Genomic DNA, 16,603 nt, shown 5'->3' with positions numbered 1-16,603 from the left:
ACCTACTGAAGCTTTAGAATCTGTACTCCACAAGAAGAGGAGCTACCACAATGAGAAACCTGTGCGTCGTAGCTAGAGAGTAGCCCCCTCTCACTGCAACTCGAGAAAGCTCACACACAGCAGTGAGGGCCCAGGGCAGCAAAAAATAAATAAAATTATATTAAAAAACAACCCAGTAAAACGGGTAAATGAATTATATCATTTACAAAGTAGAATACTGTATGGCAGTGATATGGACAGACTGACAGTATGCAGCAGCATGGATGAATCTCCTATACAAAATGTTGAACAAAAGAAGCCAGACATAAAAGATTATATAATATGTGACTACTCTTGGACTGCAAGGAGATCAAATCAGTCAGTCCTAAAGGAAATCAATCCTGAATATTCATTAGAAGGACTGACGCTGACGCTGAAGCCCCAGTACTTTGGCCACTGATGTGAAGAGCCAGCTCATTAGAAAAGACTCTGATACTGGGGAAGATTGAAGGCGGGAGGAGAAGGGGATGACAGAGGATGAGATGGTTGGATGGCATCACTGACTCAATGGACATGAGTTTGAGCAAGCTCCGGGAGTTGGTGAGGGACAGGGAAACCTGCTGTGCTACAGTCCATGGGGTCACAAAGAGTCAGACATGACTGGGCGACTGAACAGCAGTACCTTTGTGTAAAGTTCAAAGATAGGCTAAACTAATCTGTGGTGATAGAAGTCATAATAGTACCTTTACTGAGAGGATATAAATTACTGTGAGGGGGAGCAGAAGAGTTTTCAGAGAAGTTAGTAATAGTCTATATCCTGATTTGAGTGTCGGTTTCACAAGAGGTTTCAGTTCAGTTCAGCTGCTGAGTCATGTCTGACTCTTTGTGACCCCATGGACTGCAGCATGCCAGGCTTCCCTGTCCATTACCAACTCCTGGAGCTTACTCAAACTCATGTCCATCGAGTTGGTGATGCCATCCAACCATCTCATCCTCTGTCATCCGCTTCTCCTCTTGAACAAACAAAATTTAAAAAAGCAAGTGTGTCCACTTAGTAAAAATTCTTTGAGCTGTATATTTCAGATGAGTGTGCTTTCCTGTATTTTTACACTTGCTGTTGTTTACTTGCTCAGTCATGTCCGACTCTGCCATCCTATGGACTACAGCATGTCAGGCTTCCCGGTCCTTCACTGTCTCCCGTAGTTTACTCAAACTCATGTCCATTGTGTCGGTGATGCCATCCAACCATCTCATCTTCTGTCACCCCCTTCTCTTGAACAAACAAAATTAAAAAAAAAACAGGCAGAAGCTTGGTTTAAAAGTTTGAGGAGAAGCATAAGGCTCAAGGACTTATGTGTTAGATCATTTCTAGTTAATGACTTGGGGTAAGTCACTTGAAAGTGGCTTTAAATAATGACTTTTTAAAATTTACAGTAGAAAGCTGGGAGGAATCATACCAAACCAATAATACTTGGATCAAGGGTAGGGTTTTGAGAGAATTGGTGGGGTTTCGCTTTTTATTCAGTTAGCATTTCTCACATTTTGAGTTATTTTTCAATAATATTTTAAACATGCTTTAAACAATATTATTTTAAAAAGCAACTTTAATGAAGGAAATGTTAAGTAGCATGACAGGTAAAGTATCTTAGATACTTGAGGTCATGTGGAACTTCTGGTGCCTTGCAAATCAGATCTCATTTAGCCATGTTTATTTTATAGTTCAGTAAAACAGCAAGAGAATTGTTCAGAGGTTGAACAGAGCAAAATGTCAAAATAAAACAAGCCCTGGTCTCTTGTTTACATCTTTAAAAAGAAAAATTGTGATAAAACCCACATAATGTAAAATTTGTCTTGTAACCTTTTAAAAATATACAGTTCAGTAATGTTAAGTATTTTTACATTGTTGATCAGCAGATCTCCAGAACTTTTTCTTTTTGGAGACCAGAAACTCTGTATTCGTTAAAGCTTCCCATTTTCCCTTCCAACCTCATCCATGCTAACCACCATTCTGCTTTCTGTTTCTATTAATTTGACTACTTTAGATAGACCATATTATTGGAAGCATACAGTATTTGTCTTTTTCTGTCTGGCTTCTTACTTCATAATTTCCTTACGGTTCATCCGTGTTATAGCATGTGACAGCCTTTGCATCTTTTCTGCCACCATTGTAGTCAAAGCCATCATCTATTCATCTGAATTACTGCAATAGCCCAAGTATTCTCCTTGCCTCCAGTCTTACAACCAACTATACCATCCCAAGACATTTTAGCGATTAAAAAAGTTTAGAAACTAAAGAAACGTAGTAGGCTTTTGTTTCATGTTTCATGCAGGCTTTTGGAGAAGGCAATGGCACCCCACTCCAGTGCTCTTGCCTGGAGAGTCCCATGGATGGAGGAGCCTGGTGGGCTGCAGTCCATGGGGTCGCTAAGAGTTGGACATGACTGAGTGACTTCCCTTTCCAGTCTTGTGCTTAGTTGCTCAGTTGTGTCTGACTCTTTGCGACCCCATGAACTATAGCCCGCTAGGCTCCTCTGTCCATGGGGATTCTCCAGGCAAGAATACTGGATGGAGTGGGGTGCCATGCCCTCCTCCAGGGGATCTTCCCAACCCAGGGATCAAAATGAGGTCTCCCTCATCGCAGGCAGATTCTTTACTGTCTGAGCTACCAGGGAAACCCAGTTTTGCCTACCTCTAATTCATCTTTAACCCAGTGGCTAAATGCAAATTTGACTTTACTTAAAATCTTGATGCCCCAACTTAGATAAAGTCTAAATACTTTAACCTGACAAAAGCTTTCACTATGGGGCCCTATTTCACTGATTCTTAAGTCACATCTATTTCCTCATTGCTCCTAAACTAGGTACACCCTTGACTCCCAAACTAGATATACATCTTAATTTTTTTTCTCATTCATATTATTTCCTGTTCCCAGTCTGTATTTATTGACAGTAAATCTTGAATGAATCATGGGGTTTAGTGAGGCTGTTTGTCAGATGCTTCTGCATGGAGCTAACCTAGAGTGTTAATGTCAGAATGTAATTTAGTAATAAAATAATACTTCTCATTTCCTAGGTTTTTAGACTTTTAGACAACTAAAAATAGTCTGATCTAAAACAAACAAGCAAAAATCTTAAGAAATATATTAACCAAATTCCTGTGAGGGGAAAGCTAGGGGCGGGGGGAAAAGATGGGGAAATTATTTTAAAGTCTTTGTTCCACTTGGTTTTTTAAAATAGGATATCTGAAAGGTTTCTTTCTCACTCGCTGGAATTTAATCCATGAAGTGTGTATTGAAGATCTGTTGTATATTCAGTTTTGTGAGTCAACAAAAGTCCAGAGAAATCTGTATACCTTGAATGACTATACATACTTCAGTAATTACCCAATTTAGATAACTTCTTTGGTTTCTCAAACAGTGTCTTCTGATCTAGATGGAAAATGACAAGTGTGTGGAGTGCATGTACCCACCACAAAACCAAGTGTGTGTGTATTGTGTGTGTGTGTGTGTGTGTGTGTGTATTTTAAAGCTAGTCAGATTGAGTGACAGTTAACATATTAAGCTGTAAAACTGAACTGATGTTACCCTTTTTACACAGGTTTAGTGAATTATTACATAGGGTTGGAAGGAATTTCACTGTTTGAACCTGACAGAGGAAGCCTCTGCCTACCCTATTAATTGTCTCTATTCCTCTTGAGCTCCACCAACATTGTACAGTGTGGTTTCTTGAATACACAGGTTGGTCTCTCATGTCAGTGCTTTTTGCTCACACTATTTCCTATGCCTGAAAAGCACCTTTTCTTTTTCTCTTATTTTTCTACAAATTACATTTATCTTTCAGTACGCGTCTCAGATGTTCCTCCTAGTTGTCTTTCCCTTACCAGGTTACGGCTTTTTATCTGGGCTTCCATAATCCTGAACTTTCCTTTAATATAGCACTTAGAACACCATGTTACCTGTTTAAGATTTGTCTCTACTACTAGATTGTGAGCTTAAGGCGTTTTTGTGCTTCACTTGCTATAGGGTAAGTTTTCAGTGACTCTTTGGATGAATAAAGTGAACTGTTATTGAATGTTTGATAAGAATATTTGAATGAATAACAAAAGACCAACTTTAAACTTACTTTAAATTTGTGATTTCCAGCCACAAATTTTGAGCAGTGCAATTCTATTTTTGTTTAGATCATATCCACCAGCAAACTTGGAACTCTGTCTGGCTCTTTCAAAGAAAAAAAACTTCCTAAAGGAAGAGAACTGTTAATAATTGAACACTACTCTGTTGGGCACTGGGGACTTTGTCATTTAAGACAGCTGTATGAAGAACTTTAGTATTTTCCCATGTTACAGCTAAGGCAGCTGAGGCTCAGAGAATGTTAGTCAGCAGTTTAGTAGTAAAGCTTTAATTAAACCCATGTTGTCATCAGTTCAGTTCAGTCGCTCGGTCGTATCCAACTCTTTGCAACCCCATGAACAGCAGCACACCAGGCTTCCCTGGTATCACCAACTCCTGGAGCTTGCTCAAACTTATGTCCATTGAGTCGGTGATGCCATCCAATCATCTCATCCTCTCTTGTCCCATTCTCCTCCCACCTTCAGTCTTTCCCAGCATCAGGGTCTTTTACAGTGAGTCAGTTCTTTGCATCAGGTGGCCAAAGTATTGGAGCTTCAGCTTCAGCATTAGTCCTTGCAATGAATATCCAGGACTGACTTCCTTTAGGATTGACTGGTTTGATGTCCTTGCAGTCTAAGGGATTCTCAAAAGAGTCTTCTCCAGCACCACAGTTCAAAAACATTAGTTCTTTGGTGCTAAGCTTTCTTTATGGTTCAGCTTTCACATCCATACATGACTACTGGAAAAACCATAGCTTTGACTATATGGACCTTTGTCAGCAAAGTAATGTCTCTGATTTTTAATATGCTGTCTAGATTTGTCATAGCTTTTCTTCTAAGGAGCAAATGTATTTTCATGGCTGCAGTCACCTTTGGCAGTGATTTTGGAGCCCAGGAAAATAAAGTCTGACACTGATTCCATTGCTTCCCCGCCTGCTTGTCATGACATGATAGGATCGGATGCCATGACCTTCATTTTTTGAATGTTGAGTTTTAAGCTGGCTTTTTCACTCTCCTCTTACACTTTCATCAAGAGGCTCTTTAGTTCCTCTTTGATTTCTGCTCTAAAGGTGGTGTCATCTGCATATCTGAGTTAGTTGATATTTCTCCCGGCAGTCTTGATTCCAGCTTGTGCTTCATCCAGCCTGGCATTTCTCATGATGCACTATGCATATAAGTTAAATAAGCAGGGAGACAATATATAGCCTTGACATACTCCTTTCCCGATTTGGAACCAGTCTGTTGTTCCATGTCCAGTTCTAACTGTTGCTTCTTGACCTGCATACAGATTTCTTAGGAAATCTGCATACACTCATCTCAGGAGGCAGGTAAGGTGATCTAGTATTCCCACCCCATTTAAGAATTTCCCATAGTTTGTTGTGATCCACACAGTCAAAGGCTTTAGTGTAGTCAGTGAAGCAGAAATAGATGTTTTTCTGGAATTCTCTTGCTTTTTCGATGATCCAGCAGATGTTGGTAATTTGTTCTGGTTCCTCTGCCTTTTCTAAATCCAGCTTGAACATCTGGAAGTTCTTGGTTCACACACTGTTGAATCCTAGCTTGGAGAATTTTGAGCATTTCTTTGCTTGTGTCTGAGATGAGTGCAGTTGTGCAGTAGTTTGAACATTCTTTGGCATTGCCTTTCTTTGGGATTGGAATGAAACTGACCTTTTCCAGTCCTGTGGCCACTGATGAATTTTCCAAATTTGCTGCTATATTGAGTGCAGCATTTTAACGGCATCCTCTTTTAGAATTTGAAGTAGCTCAGGTGGAATTCTGTCATGTCCACTAGCTTTGTTCATAGTGATGTTCTCCAGGGCCCACTTGACTTCACACTCCAGGATGTGTCTGCCTCTAGGTGAGTGATCAAATCATCTTGGTTATCTGGGTCATTGAGATCTTTTTTGTATAGTTCCTCTGTGTATTCTTGCCACCTTTTCTTAATACCTTCTGCTTCTGTTAGGTTCATACTGTTTCTGTCCTTTATTGTGCCCTTCATTGCATGAAATGTTTTCTTGATAACTCTAATCTTCTTGAAGAGATTTCTAGTCTTTCCCAGTCTGTTGTTTTCCTCTATTTCTTTGCATGGATCACTTAGAAAGGCTTTCTTATCTCTCCTTGCTATTCTTTGGAACTCTGCATTCAGCTGGATATATCGTTCCTTTCTCCTTTGCTTTTTGCTGCTCTTCTCAGCTATTTGTAAGGCCCTCTCAGACAACCATTTTGCCTTTTTGCATTTCTTTTTCTTGGGGATGGTTTGGCATGTTGTCATACTGTCTATGCTTTTTTCTCTATATTTTGCTACCTGCCCAAAATTAAGAATCTGTTTGCGTGAATTCTAATTATCTGTTATCAAAAAGTAAATGTGAATTTCTAGGAACTATTAAAGCCGAAGTACCTTAAAATAATGTTAATGATAATTTTGCTTTACTGTTAACAACAGGCTTTCACATTCACATATAATCCAGAAATGCTGTTCTTTGAAGATATTATATATCCATTTAAACAACATTATAATCATAGAGCATTGGTACAGTGGACACTAGTCTATTTTTGAAAACAGTGGATTTCCCCTAATTAGACTATATTGTTTATACTTAAGTAATTTTTTGAGAAATCATATAGTTCTTTCTACTTTTTCTGGAGACTTGAAACCTAATAAATAAATGATATCTAGCTATTTTAAAAGTTCCATGCATAATTTAGACTATATACTTGCTGACATTCAGGAATCTATTTTCATCATATGTAAAATTGCAATGTACTGTCCCATATTCTCGTGATCCTGGAAGCTAGTTCTTTTCAAAGCTAGAAGCAGAAAAAAATTTACCCAGTTTTTGACAGGAAAAATTTTAAAGGGAGGTAAATGTGCCAGCAAACCATAGAAAATTAAACTGCTGAAGAGAAAGGAGCTATTTCCCAAGAACCACTCATCTGGATTCTGCTTCTTCCTAGCAGTTTTGACAATGGACAAGCTTTCCAAGCTGCAGTATCCTTGTCAATAAAATAGGTGCTAATAACAGTACTGGATTATTCTTGAGGTGGTTTTGATTATTAAATGGCATGTTTAGAAAAACACTACACAGGTTCTGATGCATTCAGTTCAGTTCAGTCGCTCAGTCGTGTCTGACTTTTTGCGACCCCATGAGCTGCAGCACACCAGGCCTCCCTGTCCATCACCAACTCCCGGAGTTCACTCAGACTCAATGTCCATGGAGTCGGTGATGCCATCTAACCATCTCATCCTCTGTTGTCCCTTCTCCTCCTGCCTTCAATCTTTCCCAACATCAGGGTCTTTTCAAATGATGCGTAGTTGACCTTTAATAATTATTATTAGGAAGAGTGTGTTTTTGAAACGTAGTAGTTATATATAGATAACAGAGTCCTAACAGAAGTAAAACTTTACCAGAAATCCGTCCTTTCACATGAGCTGATCAGCTTTCATTTTTGGAACAGGCAGTTACTGTGACAACTTCTCTTCTATTACATACACATACTCTAAAATATCTACAGGAAACCTGGATTGTCATTTTCTCTTAAGGAGAAATCCCTCTTATCAGATTGAAAATAAGCATTTACAGGGGAAATTAGGAAGAAATGAAAAATGGTAGTAATTTTATTAGTCCATGGGAAGTGAGAGTTTTTTTTTTCTTACTATCATTATTTGAATTCCTCTTGACTGTAGGTACTTGGATAAACATTATTTTGTGCTGATAAGTGGTCATACAAGTGGAATCTATTCAGTTAGACTGTATTGGATTTGGGCTTTTTTTTTTTTTTTTTCTAAAGAAATTTTGATATTTAAGTTGATCATTCAGTACAGTGTGTGTCCTGAAAGGTTTTCCTTTTTTTTAGCCATGGTATGAAGTATTTAATGTGTCAACAATTAGGCAGGGCAAATGTTACATGATGTAAGAGGGCCAGACTGGGAAGCATACTAAAGGCTATTGTTTCCAGGAAAGAACTTGTCTTAAGGACTTCAGATCTCTTCTTATACATACACCTGAAACAAAGGTGTCATTCAATAAAGCTTTGTTGAATAAGTGATATTCTTGGTTATTTCCTTGCTTTGGTAAGACTTTATAGTATTTTATTGCATTTGGGAAACCGAAAATGTATATCCATGTTTAATACTCTTTGCTTCTTCCTAAAATCTGAAACTAATTCAGATGTGAAAATACTGATTTTTGTGCATCCTAAATTATCATTAGATTTCCATGTCATTTTTATCCCAAAGGTGGGAATTGATTCTTGATTCATGTCATTGTTTCCAAGTAATGAACACATCCTCTAGAGTGTTTTGTTTTGATTTGATTTGTGTTACTTCTGAAATTTTGGGGGTCTGATGTTCAACTTCTCTGTATCTTATTGGAAGGTTTTCAAGATTTCTATCAATTGCCTAACATTTGTAGGTATGTATAATTTATCTTACTAGAGAGATTCTTCTATTTTCTTGTCCTTATTTCACTTTGTTTTCTCCTTTAAAGCTCTTCTGTTTTCATTATTGAAGAAATGGAAACCTTATTATATCCGGGTACCAGTTCATTATGTATAGCACATCCTCAGTGGTTAGGGTGAGACATGGGCTCTTAGTTCCTGTTAGTAGGAATGTACATTGAACTTAAAAAGTTATCAGAAAGGTAGATAGTGATTTCTGTATAAATATGTTCACTACAGTGTTATTTAAATAGAAAACAACTGGACACCACCTGGATATCTTTTTTTTAAGTCATTTTTACAGACTTTAAGAAATGTTTATAATGTCCTACCCTTTGAAATCTGTGAGTGCAAGATCCATTTCACCATTAAAATCCTAACCTCAAAGTATTTTTTTTTTCTCATATATTCTTGCTGTCTTGTGTTTAGCGTATGCAACCAGAAACTGTTTAATAACCAGAGATAGCAGTTCATCCATTAATGACTCTTACTCTGCTTATCTCTTAACACCTGAAATATGTATTTTAGGTACATATATGCCATTGAAACCTTTTATTATTTAAGAAAAAAACTAGAGTGATTCTCAGATGCATGGATGTGGAGGCAGGATGAATAATAGTAATATCTTCTATTTGTAAAACTTGAGCTATGTTTGTCAAGCATCTGTGGTATTCTAGATACTATGCTAAGCGCTGACAATTATTTTTCACAGCAGTTCTTTGAAGTAGTAGTATTCCCTCCGTTCCGCCCCCACCACCCCGCCCCGCCCCCACCCTCCCAGATTTGTCTAGGGTCATGCAGTTGGTGAGTGCTTAAGCTGAGATTGGATTCAAATCTTTGTGACTGTGATGCTGAAGGATAGGATCTTGGTTTTGTTTGCTATTGTATGTATGTTCAGTGCCTAGAATGAAGCTTAGCATGTACTAAGCATTCAACAGATAGCCTTTGAAAGAATGAACTGTATACCTAGAAGCTTTTAAGTGGCCAAGCAGAAGAAGAGACTGTTCCAGTAATACAGGATTATATAGAGAAGTGAGCCTGACAAAATGTAATGCTATTAGAAAGCCAAATGGAGGTACTTCTAACAAAATCTAGATCACAGTAACAGATGACAGATTGGGAACCTATTTTTTGATTTAACTGTCAAATTTGTTCTAAGTACATTTGCCAGATCTCTTTTCCACTTGACTTTGATATTCAGTGAACAAAGAAAAGGCAAAAGACTACCTGATATTGGGTCCTTGCTGGTGGGGGGGGAAAAAATCTGTTTGGAAATCCAAGTTCTCTAAGTATTGAGAAACTAGAATGGTAATTTCTTGATTGGGATTTGGATAGCAGGAGCCTCAGATTCTGTGGAAATAACATTGTGCTGTTGTGGTATATGGATATACTTTATCTATTGTTAACAACAACTCTTGATATAGTCCTATGACAACAATGACTAAATTCCAGTTGGAAGAGAGTTAATCCAGTTAATATTTAGTTACCTCATAGACATGGTTCTAATTTGTACAGAAGCCCAGTTGTGACTAGCCCTAGCCATGCCTTCTCTTTATATTTATCATCCATGTCTCAGATATTTTTGGTTGCTAACAGTTAGCTGTGTAATCATGATGGTCGTAGTATGCACCATTGAAGTGGTAAGTTCTAAGAGCATAGTCTTAGGAGAGGGAGTGAAGGAAATATGTATCACATTTAATGCTCCAGTGTATTGTGGTCTGTTCCCAAATTAGACAGTCCTAACTCAGACCCCCTTTATGCTGTCCCCTGCAGAAATTATCTTGTTCATCATCATCATCTATCAAAAGGAGCTGAGCTTTTATATGAGATAGTGGTTTGCCACACATCTGAGTAGTGATCACTGTGAAACCACTCTCTGTATTTGAAGGTGTTTTGTTTCCTTAATTGCTTGAAATCCATTAAAATCTTATAGTTTAGCATCTCTCTTTACTTGAAACAAATGGAGCTAAGGGTGTACCCTCTTTCATATTCTTATGAACTTCAGCTTCAAAGGATGGCAGGGCAGTTTCCCCAAATTATTGGGTCCATTCTCAAAGTCTCTAAACTCCCATGCCTACTATTTTTTAAATGAGGTGACTCCTAGCAATTGTTATCTCAGTAAATAACTTAGCAGCTCCATGAGGGCAACTTCTGTATCTGTTTTGTTCATCATTCAGCCTGGATCTAGCACTGTGCAAGATACATGTTTGAATAGTCTCTGGCATCAAAATTTTTCACTTCCAAGTGCTCTGTCATTTAGCCTCCAGTATAGATGTATTTTTTGAACTACCACTGGTAACAAAGATTCATAAGTGACTTGTTAAAAGTCACCTAGCTAAATAGTGGCAGAGCTAAGATTTCATGCCATATCTAATCCAGCCAGGTTTTTGGATGTGAACCTAGGTTTTTGGATTTTACAATATGGCACATTATCTCCTCTAGACGTAGATCTGGTGTTTGCTTTTGAAAATCTCTTGCTTTTCATGCTGTGAAAAGATTTTGTGACATGTTCAACATTCTTCAGTTATTTGGGATCATCATTAAGAAACACCTACTATTTCTAGTTTCTGCTAGATTATTTTCAACATTAAAATGAGTCTACAGATATAGTACAGCTCTTGCCCAGGAATTCCTTCTATGACTGGTTTTATTTTCTTTTTTAAAGTTTTTATTGAAGTATAGTTGGTTTACATTGTTGTGTTAGTTTCAGATGTATGGCTTTGATTTTTAAAAGACATGAATTTTTTTTTCTCATACCTGCAGGAAGCTATTTTTGGCAATATTAGAATTTTCATGTTTTTGTTTTAATCACCAAGAATTAGTAGAAATGTTATTCAAAAAGTGTCTCCAGGAAATATTATTTCTTAATTTAAGAAATGATTCTTATATACTAAATAGCATTAAATTAATATTAGTATTAAAAACACCTCATGATATTAAAATTTGTTGTTCCACCTACCTTTTCAAATGATAATTTTCTTATATTCATTCAATCCATTTAATATTTCTAAGACTTTGTGAAATTCTTTGTGCAGTGTTGACAGCTTTCATCTTTATTAAAATTTAAACAGAGAATTCTCTGTGCTGTATGTCAGCCTGGACCCTTCTGTTTCCATTCTCTGTGTTTGGGAAGAGTCTCAGACAGTGAATTGAACCTTAAGCCCTTACTGTATTTTCACAGAATTGACATTTCCAGAGTATTTTCTAATGTGCCAGGAGTTCAAGATCTTTTATATATATGATCCTTGAACCTTCAAATGACTGTCAGGAAGGCATTAATATTTGCGTTTTATGTATGAGGAATCTGAGACAAAGAGAGGAGATGACTTATTGAAGATCACATAGTAAATAAGTGGCAGAGCCAGGAATCCAACCAATGTCCACCTGACCTTAAAAACCAGTTTCTTGCACCAAGCAGGAATAGGATGGGTTGAGAATGCATCCAAATTGAAGAACCTCATATTCATGTTTATCATGTCTGTTTTATTTGTTGGTAGATTTGATGGTTAAGACATGTAGTCATGACACTAAATGCCATTCTGGAACATTTTACTGTAGCCGCTGCTGCATGTCTGTCATTACTGTCTTAATATTCTTTATAACCTTCATTATAGACCAAGGAAAAAAATGAAATCTTTGGTTTCAAAATGCCTGTTTTAGACATCTCTGAAGTATCGTGGTACTCACTACCTTGTCATTGTGGTTTTTGCTTAGAGATCAGTTTCTTTCACGTCGAGCTGGATGTGCAGTTGAAAATGTGGTCTGGATATAAGCATGGTCTAGTTGGGCTTTCCAGATGGTGTTAGTGGTAAAGAACATGCCTGACAATGCAGGAGACATAAGAGATGTGGGTTCCATCCCTGTATCAGGAAGATCCCCTGGAGGAGGGCATCCAACCCGCTCCAGTATTCTTGCCTGGAGAATCCCATGGGCATAGGAGCCTCGTGGGCTACGCTTCATAGGGTCGCAAAGAGTCAGACATGACTGTAGTGACTTAGCAAGCACACTGTCTAGATCAGTACTGTCCAACAGAACTTTCTGCAGTTGGGAATACAGTTTTTTGCTTTGTCCAGTATAATAGTCACTGGTTACACACATTGGGCTATTGAGTGCTAGAAATGCATGCAGCTAGTGTGACTGAGCAACCAAAATTTTAAATTTTATTTAATTTTTATTTAAATTCAAATAAAAATATTGCGTAGTTTGAGGTTGTAATTGATCCTTGTGTTTGATGAGTAATGATAGAATTTGAAGACATCCAATAAGTAGTAGTAGTTTAAAAGTTGCATATTGGTTTTCCAACAACATAAAATTTGGTATGTGTTTATCCTAAAGCCATAGGACCAAATAGAGTACAATAGTTCGTATTTCCAAAGCACTTTTTGATCATTCACAATCTCATCTGATGAGTATTTCAGGTATGATATCATTTGGGACTTGTGTTTGCTAATGGATCACAGAAGAAAGAAGAACAAAACCATTTACAACTTTCTTGTGCCGTGTCCCCTCTTTTTGAAATGGACATCATTCTGGCCCCTTGATGCTCAGGTTGCAGCATGAGAGCTTGCAGAGAAACCCATGTTCTGTTCTCTTCTGCTCATTGAGATTGAAGAGTATCCCTCTCCCCTCACCTAGAATTACCAATAATGTCATTTCTTATATCTAAAGAGAAAGTGGAGACGGTTTCTATATTTAGCCAGCAAGCTATAATAGTTTGATAGCCAACAAAAGAAAATGTAGTTTTCCTTTCAACAATTTCAAAGTAAATCCTCAGGGCTTCAATTTTAGTTCTTTGTTTTAGAAAATATGACCCAGAACTCAGAAATGTTCTACCTAAGATTAGTTTTTAAATTGATGTCTTCCAAAGAAACTTTGGATGGAATTAAATAATAGATTTTATATGATAACTTTAAAAGGCATTTGTTTCTCTGGAGTTTTGATAGATTCAGCTTCATTTTGCTTGCTTGGTCTTATGAAATAATTTGTAGACCCTATTAATTTTGTTATGTGTCACTTGTGTTACTTAGTATATATTTTTTGCTGTCATTTTATTTGTAAAATATCCCTCTCCTTTCTATCAGAGCTCACAACTAATCAACTCTGGGTGCTTTTGATTTTTCTGACTGTGCCAGGGCATTGAATGAAGTTCCCTGTAGTGAGAAAAGAGAGCACATGGGACTCGTGACTTTATGTACTCCAACAATAGAGCTTTTATGACATTGGAGGTGGTTAAAAAAGCTAGAAGTAGCTCTTAAACATGGCATCACTGTGTTGCCCTTTTTTTTTTTCTTTCTGTATTCTTAGAGCTGCCAGGAGTGCATCGGGCCTGTAATTTCCTGTTCTCTGAATCCCCCATCTTTCTCCAGCTCCAAGCTTTGTGTCCCACAGCCTGTGACTCTGTGCTAACAAATCGCTATTGTCCAGTGGGGCGAATGGTGGCTGGAACTAAAGAATTGCTGTCTGGTTTCTATTCAAATCCAGGTAGTGAGATATATGAATGGACTCTTCGAATCGTCATGTGAATAACGTCTGCTCGGCATGAAGGCTCAGAGCCATTCTAGGAAAGATTAACTCCTAGGCTGACCACTAACATTTTTTGTGATAGGAGGTAGAAACATTCCCAAGTATCATTTTATTCACACTTAATTTTTCATTTCATCTTCCAGAAGTAGAGTTAGCCATTCAACTATTTGGCTACTTTTCTCTCAGGTGGTAGTGTTTCTGTTGGTAATATGGAAGTTTGGGAAAATGGTAAGTTGTTTTTACTTAGAGCACTGTTTTCCGTGAAAAGTTTCCTACTTTACATCTATATGACATAAAGTTATCTTTGTAGCATACTTGCAAAAATGAGAGAGAGCGAGAGAGAGGCTTTCTCTGAGAAATCAAGCAAAAATGCTTTCTAACCATTGAAGGGAAAATCTCCTTTTTTTCGGTTCATTCTGAATACTTCTTTGCTTTTTTTTCCTCCCAAAACACAAATTTATACAAAGAAAATAGAAACAACTTCAAATGCAATGTATTAACCAAACAAGCATACCTCCTTCAAATTAGGAACCATCACAAACATTTGTAAGTATAGCAGAATCGGGCTTTTTAAAAATTAGGTTGGAAGCTTGACGGTAATTCATAATTCTCATTACCCTTGGAAAATTGTTATATTATCTTTCTCCTCTATACCTGAAAAAAATGTCCACAGGCTTAAAGGGCCATGCTTTTTACATTCCTTCCATATCATAGGTACTATGGAACGAGAGAGCCTTTTATGTTTCTTTTTGTCTTAAACTCAGACAGCTTTGTAAGCAGTAGTGTGTAGATTACAAGAGTTAGACAAAAGCAGGCGCGACTGAGAAGAGTTGAGGGGGGGAGAGCTTCGGGCACTTCCTGTCACTCAACACATTCCAGATCACTAAAAAATTTCCACACCCTCTGTGTTTCCCTCTTGCCCACCCCAGATCCCAGTATTTTCTGATTCCATATGTTGTAGTATTCATCACACTCCTTTGCTATCGCTGGACCCTGGCAAGACTGCTTCAGAGAAGATGCATTCCTTTAGATTGCACAAAGCATAGCTGGGAAAATGGCTGGCAGTTTCAGAATCTAGTCACGATCGCACGCATGAGCACCTCACACATCCATGCCCCTTTCCCCCCTCTCCCGCCCCTGCAGCTGGCTGACCTGTCTCACCCACTGCTGGCCTATCGAAAGGCCAGGACTGTCTGGTTTTGGCTCATGCCTTTGTCCATGTCTGGCTTAGTTCCTCTCTGTCTACGCTTGCCTCTACCCCCACCGCCCCAGGCGGCACAAGTGTTTGGCCACACAAAACTACAGATAGAAAAGGTGGTAAAAACTTCAAACTTCGCTAGATTTTCCAACAGTTTATTCTTTCATTTATTCAGTTTCTCCCTTCTTTAATACTTCATTTTAAGAAAACAAATACGAAATTAATTATCTAAAGGCAAAGAATGCAAAGCAACCTTTGTGTTCCTTATAATAACTGACTTCATAACTCTCTCCAGCTGCGTTATGGGGTGTGTATAAAAAGCTTCTGTTCTGAGAACAAAGGAGCACGTGCAGAAATGAGACTAAAAAATCCACTGACAGTATTTCACCACACAAATTACTTAAAAGATTTTAGTCAAGACTCTCAACAGATTCAATGTTAAAATGGTTTTTAGTTTAAAAAAAAAAAATTGAAAGTGCTTACCCAGTAAAAGAACCGAAGTAGTCCTGAACTGTTACGTAAGACTTTTTACAGTTGGATCTTTGTCAAAAGGGGGTGGGGGTGATGGGAGAAAGCAGCAACAACAATCAAAAAAGTTCGAGCTGCTGTGGCTTAGAGGACAACTTCTGTGTTTCCAGATAGGATTCTTGCTGCAGAAATGGAACTCCCAGCCAGCACAGCATCCTGTCCCGGTAGAGAAATGAGTTTGTCAGTTTGGAAAAAAAAAAAAAAGGTACTGGAACCCAGACTAGACGAGGTATTGAACCGCGCCAGATTTCCTTGCAGCCCTGTCTGCTCAGCTCGCATTGAACTATATATGACCCAGATGATGGACAGAAGCACATTCAGTCATGTGCACACTGGAAGAAAGCGGATTTGCTGGTCCCTGGCAGTGTTGGGGTTTGTCTTCTGATTGGGCTGTGCCCTGATCAGTGAAATGTGAAGCCCTCACCATTCAGAGGCCGTAATTCAGGACTGGCAGTTTGAGTGTCTGGCTGCCTCTAGTCACTGAGAGAGACTTTGAAGGTGTTGCTTTTGTTTGGTGACATTACCCACTCAGAGGCTACTTACACCTATGTACTAGTATTAGGAGCAATGCTAGTCTTTCTGAAATGCCAGAAGGAACCCAACTTGGCCTGAATTCTGTATCATCTTCTTGTTGATAAACTTTGTTCTAACTTAGCCCAATTATTTGATTTGAGAATTTTTGTGATCTTAACCAAGGCTTATGTCTAGACCACACCCCAGCTGTGATTTTATGGGTTTGATAAGGTAAAAATAAAGGTAGCATTTGACTTTGAAGCTTCCTAGATGATATAAATTGTTCTTAATGAAAATTGGATGGAAGGACAGCAGAGA

The 16,603-nt window shown here is 38.1% G+C and overlaps 1 long non-coding RNA gene across 1 annotated transcript in view; it reads right to left on the bottom strand.

The window, feature by feature from the left end:
• Positions 1 to 16,062, bottom strand: part of LOC120851985 — a 47,222-nt gene extending 31,160 nt beyond the window's left edge. Inside the window, exon 1 of the long non-coding RNA XR_005718450.1 lies at positions 15,728 to 16,062. This is a non-coding gene — a long non-coding RNA (uncharacterized LOC120851985). The remainder of the gene's footprint in view (positions 1 to 15,727) is intronic.
• Positions 16,063 to 16,603: the final 541 nt, after the last annotated feature.

This window comes from Oryx dammah, unplaced genomic scaffold, assembly GCF_014754425.2.
Source record: "Oryx dammah isolate SB20612 unplaced genomic scaffold, SCBI_Odam_1.1 HiC_scaffold_25, whole genome shotgun sequence".
Lineage (NCBI taxonomy): Eukaryota > Metazoa > Chordata > Mammalia > Artiodactyla > Bovidae > Oryx > Oryx dammah.
The sequence above is the reverse complement of the archived record's forward strand: the minus strand, read 5'-3'. Positions and strand labels throughout refer to the sequence as shown.